The sequence below is a fragment of the Salvelinus namaycush genome, unplaced genomic scaffold (genome assembly GCF_016432855.1).
Source record: "Salvelinus namaycush isolate Seneca unplaced genomic scaffold, SaNama_1.0 Scaffold2170, whole genome shotgun sequence".
NCBI lineage: Eukaryota > Metazoa > Chordata > Actinopteri > Salmoniformes > Salmonidae > Salvelinus > Salvelinus namaycush.
This window is the reverse complement of record NW_024058976.1, coordinates 30,297-37,500: the sequence shown is the minus strand read 5'-3', so window position 1 is coordinate 37,500 and position 7,204 is coordinate 30,297. Positions and strand designations below refer to the sequence as shown.

The 7,204-nt window shown below is 42.4% G+C and overlaps 1 protein-coding gene across 1 annotated transcript in view; it reads right to left on the bottom strand.

Annotated features, from left to right (window-relative positions):
• Positions 1–4,424, bottom strand: part of LOC120038374 (serine/threonine-protein kinase PAK 2-like) — a gene marked incomplete at its 3' end in the record, with an annotated part of 8,488 nt that extends 4,064 nt beyond the window's left edge. Inside the window, exon 1 of the mRNA XM_038984151.1 lies at positions 4,226–4,424. The remainder of the gene's footprint in view (positions 1–4,225) is intronic.
• Positions 4,425–7,204: the final 2,780 nt, after the last annotated feature.

Here is a 7,204-nt window from a genome sequence, read left to right as displayed (position 1 = left end):
TTTTGTTTTCGAGGTGATAGTTTCCAGATTAGCCAAAGGTATATGGTTTAGAGAGAAATAGTCGACGCGTTATAATTCCTGTAATAATTTGCGGCTGAATTTGAAAGGGGTTCCTTCGTTATTTTACCGTTCATGTCTTCCGTAGAGAATGTCTTGATCTACTTCAAATTAGGTCTGTGTTTCGTGCAGGCTTAAACCGCCTCAACGTTTTGATACCCGTGTAAATCTCACTAATATTGATCAGAGTTACCTTGTCCTATGGATATCTACACAGTTATAAAATTGGCACGGTGATGTAAGCCTACACGAAACACAGACCTTATTTTAAGTGAATCTAAAAATATCCTATGGAATAAATGAAGGAACCGCTTTTCAGATTTTGCTAGGTGTCATGGGAATTATGACTCGCACTTTGGTCGTCAATTCTTACCATGCCCATTATTAAAATAGACTTTCCTGCATATATATATTAAAGTTTTTGTTTTCAACATTCATCACAGGTAACTTAAACTCTATTTTTATTCAAACAGTTGAGAGTATTTGTCTCCTAAGCAGACTCTTCAGTATCATTGTCACTTCAGAGCTGTGTGTGTGTGTGTGTATTTATGTATTATATTAAGTTAAAATAAAAGTGTTCATTGTTCATTCAGTATTGTTGCAATTGTCATTATTACAAAAATGTGTGTGTATGATATATATATATATATATATATATATATATATATACAAAACATTTTCTTTTTTTAAAATAAATCGGCCGATTAATCGGTATCGGCTTTTTTTGTCCTCCAATAATCGGTATCGGCGTTGAAAAATCATAATCGGTCGACCTCTAATCCAGACATCAACAACTACATTAGCTGTCCCCAGCCTCTCCCCCTTTCCTCACCCCTCTCCCTCCTACTTACCCTTTCTGTCCTCTCCCCTGTGCTTTTCAGAAGAGTAGGTCAACAACAGCTTTACTTTAGCTTGTAATATCCGTGTGTGCACCTTATTACTCTCTCAGTCTCTCTCGGTCCCTGTCTCTCTCGGTCCCTGTCTCTCTCAGTTCCTGTCTCTCTCAGTTCCTGTCTCTCTCGGTCCCTGTCTCTCTCGGTCCCTGTCTATCTCGGTCCCTGTCTATCTCGGTCCCTGTCTCTCTCGGTTCCTGTCTCTCTCGGTCCCTGTCTCTCTCGGTCCCTGTCTCTCTCGGTCCCTGTCTCTCTCGGTCCCTGTCTCTCTCGGTCCCTGTCTCTCTCGGTCCCTGTCTCTCTCAGTCCCTGTCTCTCTCAGTCCCTGTCTATCTTGGTCTCTTTCTTTCTTTCTCTTTCCCCCCATCTCTCTATTCCTCTCTCTCTCTCGCTCTCTCTCTCTCTCTCTCCAGGTCATGTTATAACAGGCAGTCTCATTCCACAGCGGTCTCAGACACAGCCAGTTCTATCATGCCCAGCAGTTCTTGTTCATCTCCATGGTTACGCCCTGCTCCAGTCCTGCCCAGCCCAGCCTGGCAACGTGTCAGGCAGTGTGTGTTTGTGTGTGTGTGTGTGTCAGAGATAATAATGGGAGCTATCCAGGCTGGGACTCGTTCCCTAGGAATTCCATTGCTCCATGGCTTGGGTTTGGTGTCTGTGTGTGTGTGTGTGTGTGTGTGTGTGTGTGTGTGTGTGTGTGTGTGTGTGTGTGTGTGTGTGTGTGTGTGTGTGTGTGTGAGCGTGTGTGCGTGCGTGAATTCCATAGCTCCAGGCCTGGGATTGGGTAAATCAGAGGCAGAGGCACTTCCCTTAGGCCACAGAAACAAATAAATATCACCATCACGCCCTCTGATAGGCTGCAGGGAATTGTCACCATATTGCTTCGTCCCAGACAATCTAATGTTTTTATATCCATAAGGGTGAGTGAACAAAAGCACACTTTGAACAAGTGCAGACTTCCAGGATAGGAGAGGGAATCTGAACCCACCCTCTGTTTATATATTGTAGGTCTGCTCTCTCCGTTACATTCTGCCCTCTCCGTTACATTCTGCCCTCTCCGTTACATTCTGCCCTCTCCGTTACATTCTGCCCTCTCCGTTACATTCTGCTCTCTCCGTTACATTCTGCCCTCTCCGTTACATTCTGCCCTCTCCGTTACATTCTACTCTCTCCGTTACATTCTGCCCTCTCCGTTACATTCTGCTCTCTCCGTTACATTCTGCTCTCTCCGTTACATTCTGCTCTCTCCGTTACATTCTGCTCTCTCCGTTACATTCTGCCCTCTCCGTTACATTCTACTCTCTCTGTTACATTCTACTCTCTCCGTTACATTCTGCTCTCTCCGTTACATTCTGCTCTCTCCGTTACATTCTGCTCTCTCCGTTACATTCTGCTCTCTCCGTTACATTCTGCTCTCTCCGTTACATTCTGCTCTCTCAGTTACATTCTGCTCTCTCCGTTACATTCTGCTCTCTCCGTTACATTCTGCTCTCTCCGTTACATTCTAATCTCTCCGTTACATTCTGCTCTCTCCGTTACATTCTGCTCTCTCCGTTACATTCTGCTCTCTCCGTTACATTCTACTCTCTCCGCTACATTCTACTCTCTCCGCTACATTCTGCTCTCTCCGTTACATTCTGCTCTCTCCGTTACATTCTACTCTCTCCGTTACATTCTGCTCTCTCCGTTACATTCTACTCTCTCCGTTACATTCTGCTCTCTCCGTTACATTCTACTCTCTCCGTTACATTCTGCTCTCTCCGTTACATTCTGCTCTCTCCGTTACATTCTACTCTCTCCGTTACATTCTACTCTCTCCGTTACATTCTACTCTCTCCTCTTTGTTTCTAGGGGAAACCCACTTCCTCATCCTGGAACTCCTAGAGGCCCTGAGGGTCACAAGGGCCAAACTGACGAATCAGACAGAAGCAGGAAGCAAACATAGTCGACGTTGTTTACAGGAAGTAGAGTGAAACAGCCTTTTGTGTTCAACGTCTATAAAAGGAAATAGCTGACTGTACAGGACACACACACAGACACCTCCATGCCATGCTACACAGAGTAGACAATCCATTCATCCTGTATTCATTCATTCCAGCACACATCACACCTCAGAACACATGTCAGAATTCCACTTACAATGGTAAGCTACATGTGATGCACACAGAGAGTGGTAGGCTACATGTGATGCACACAGAGAGTGGTAGGCTACATGTGATGCACACAGAGAGTGGTAGGCTACATGTGATGCACACAGAGAGTGGTAAGCTACATGTGATGCACACAGAGAGTGGTAGGCTACATGTGATGCACACAGAGAGTGGTAGGCTACATGTGATGCACACAGACAGCCTTGGGCTTTGTACAGTTTTCCAACTGTAATAACAAATGCATGTGAATGGGTGCAATATTCTACTAGGGCTTTAATAATATGTTTATAGCCAGGCTATATAATAGGTGGATGTGATATCTCCACTATAATAATATGTTTATAGCCAGGCTATATAATAGGTGGATGTGATATCTCCACAATAATAATAGGTTTATAGCCAGGCTATATAATAGGTGGATGTGATATCTCCACTATAATAATATAATAATATGTTTATAGCCAGGCTATATAATAGGTGGATGTGATATCTCCACTATAATAATATAATAATATGTTTATAGCCAGGCTATATAATAGGTGGATGTGATATCTCCACTATAATAATATAATAATATGTTTATAGCCAGGCTATATAATAGGTGGATGTGATATCTCCACTATAATAATAGGTTTATAGCCAGGCTATATAATAGGTGGATGTTATATCTCCACTATAATAATATGTTTATAGCCAGGCTATATAATAGGTGGATGTGATATCTCCACAATAATAATAGGTTTATAGCCAGGCTATATAATAGGTGGATGTGATATCTCCACTATAATAATATAATAATATGTTTATAGCCAGGCTATATAATAGGTGGATGTGATATCTCCACTATAAAAGCTATATGGATGGGAGGCTGGGTGTAATATGCCCACTAGGCCTTTAATGATAGGGTTACAGCCAGGCTATGATAGGTGGGTGTATGTCCACTATATAAAAAAATGGGTGCACTATATCCACTGTAATAAAATGTTTATAACCATGTGAAATGCAATATTATGTTACGTTCACTAGTGATTATCAGTAGCTAACTAACAGAAGTCCGATAGTACGGCTAGTTTAAGCAGATAGCTGGATAGCCTAGCCATGTTGTAATGTGCGCCTTTTACTCACCAGTAAGCTTAACTAGGAAGCAATATCTCGTCTCATGTAAAACTCCTGAAACCCCGCCCCTCCTCCTCTCTTTGTCTCCGCGGTACACTGATCTGGCGCTGTGATTTAATTCAGATTTTAGCTAATAAACTGTCTTCAGTTTAGTTAATAAACTGTTTTCACTTGTTTAGCTGCTCTTCTGGAATTGGGCCCCGAGGACCGGAGAAAAGCCAGGATGACAGGGCGGAAACGGAACGAACCACAGACCAAGCCCAGACAGAACGGTACACTCGATTTAGTTTCCACACCGGCGCGCCGGGTGAGAGGGTTTTTAAAACAGTGTGGTGATGGCCTTTTTCTGTCTGTACATTGATTTTGAAAATGTTCTTTGCATTTTCCGTTCAATTTCCTACAAGAGCTTTAGAGTATCGAAATACACATATCCAATCTAAAGACTACATCTGAGTTAAACGCAGGTTTGTTGTTTCCATTTCTTTATATCCTAAGTGCCAACAACATTGATAAAGCTAAACAGAGCAGGCCTGGGCTGAAAATAATTGCATTTTGTAGTTTAGTAAAAAATAAAAACTTTTCAAATATTCGAGGTAGTCTAATATAGTTTATATAGTGTTTCAAATAAAACCCAACTATATTGAACATAAATATAAAATGTAAAAAGTGTTGGTCCCATGTTTCATGAGCTGAAATAAAAGATCCCAGAAATGTTCCATTTGCACAAAAAGCTTATTTTGCTCATTTATTTGCACAAATTTGTTTACATCCCTGTTAGTGAGCATTTCTTCTTTGCCGAGATAATCCATCCATCTGACAGGTGTGGCATATCAAGAAGCTGATTAAACAGCATGAACATTACACAGGTGCTGGGGACAAGAAAAAAGGCCACTCTAAAATGTGCAGTTTTGTCACACAACACCACAGATGTATCAAGTTTTGAGTGAGCGTGCAATTGGCATGCTGACTGCAGGAATGTCCACCAGAGCTGTTACCAGAGAATTAAATGTTAATTTCTCTACCATAAGCCACCTCCAATGTCATTTTAGAGAATTTGGCAGTATGTGAGTGGGTCTATGCCCTCGCAGGCCCACTCATTGCTGCACCCTTGCCAAGTCATGTGAAATCCATAGATTAGGGCCTAGTTTATTTATTTCTATTGATTGATTTCCTTATATGAACTGTAACTCAGTAAAATCTTTGAAATTGTTGCATGTTGAGTTTAGATTGCTGTTAAGTATATTATCTTTGATATTCAAATACAGGTCTCAGAAAAATGTATAATATTTGAAAGTATTTTGAATAGGCCTACCTCTCAGAAAACCAAATAATATTTGAAGGTAGCCTATTTGAATATATGCAAGCAAAAACATGTTCTTATTGACAGCTGCCAAATATTTGATGAAGAGACCAAAACTACAACAGTTTGAATTAGTCTAAATATATGATCATAAATCAAATCAAATGTTATTGTTTGCATGCACATATTTAGCAGATGTTATTGCATATGGACCTAAATGCTTGTGTTCCTATCTCCAACAGTGCAGTAATATCTAACAATAAACAACTAAACACACAAATCTAAAAGTAAAAGAATGGAAATAAGAAATATAGGTAAGATCAGGGATATTGCCTCTGCGTTTTGAAACAGGTCGGTATTGTGGTGAAATGGAAGAGGAAAGATGATGTAACTATTGTGACCTTGAAGAAATATAGAATGAAACTCATTTTATCCTCTATTGCCCTTTCTACCACGATATATCCTTGCTCTTATTCCAGAAAGCACACCAGATATACCCTGGCATTATGTGGCTGAGCCATGAAGAGACAGACCACCAGATATACCCTGGCATTATGTGGCTGAGCCATGAAGAGACAGACCACCAGATATACCCTGGCATTATGTGGCTGAGCCATGAAGAGACAGACCACCAGATATACCCTGGCATTATGTGGCTGAGTGATGAGGAGACAGACCACCAGATATACTCTGGCATTATGTGGCTGAGTGATGAGGAGACAGACCACCAGATATACCCTGGCATTATGTGGCTGAGACATGAAGAGACAGACCACCAGAAATACCCTGGCATTATGTGGCTGAGCCTTGAGGAGACAGACCACCAGATATACCCTGGCATTATGTGGCTGAGCCATGAGGAGACACACCACCAGATATACCCTGGCATTATGTGGCTGAGCGATGAGGAGACAGACCACCAGATATACCCTGGCATTATGTGGCTGAGCCATGAAGAGACAGACCACCAGATATACCCTGGCATTATGTGGCTGAGCCATGAGGAGACAGACCACCAGATATACCCTTGCATTATGTGGCTGAGCCATGAAGAGACAGACCACCAGATATACCCTGGCATTATGTGGCTGAGCCATGAAGAGACAGACCACCAGATATACCCTGGCATTATGTGGCTGAGCCATGAAGAGACAGACCACCAGATATACCCTGGCATTATGTGGCTGAGTGATGAGGAGACAGACCACCAGATATACTCTGGCATTATGTGGCTGAGTGATGAGGAGACAGACCACCAGATATACCCTGGCATTATGTGGCTGAGACATGAAGAGACAGACCACTAGAAATACCCTGGTATTATGTGGCTGAGCCTTGAGGAGACAGACCACCAGATATACCCTGGCATTATGTGGCTGAGCGATGAGGAGACAGACCACCAGATATACCCTGGCATTATGTGGCTGAGCCATGAGGAGACAGACCACCAGATATACCCTGGCATTATGTGGCTGAGCCATGAGGAGACAGACCACCAGATATACCCTGGCATTATGTGGCTGAGCCATGAGGAGATATACCACCAGATATACCCTGGCATTATGTGGCTGAGCCATGAGGAGATATACCACCAGATATACCCTGGCATTATGTGGCTGAGCCATGAGGAGACAGACCACCAGATATACCCTGGCATCATGTGGCTGAGCGATGAGGAGACAGACCAC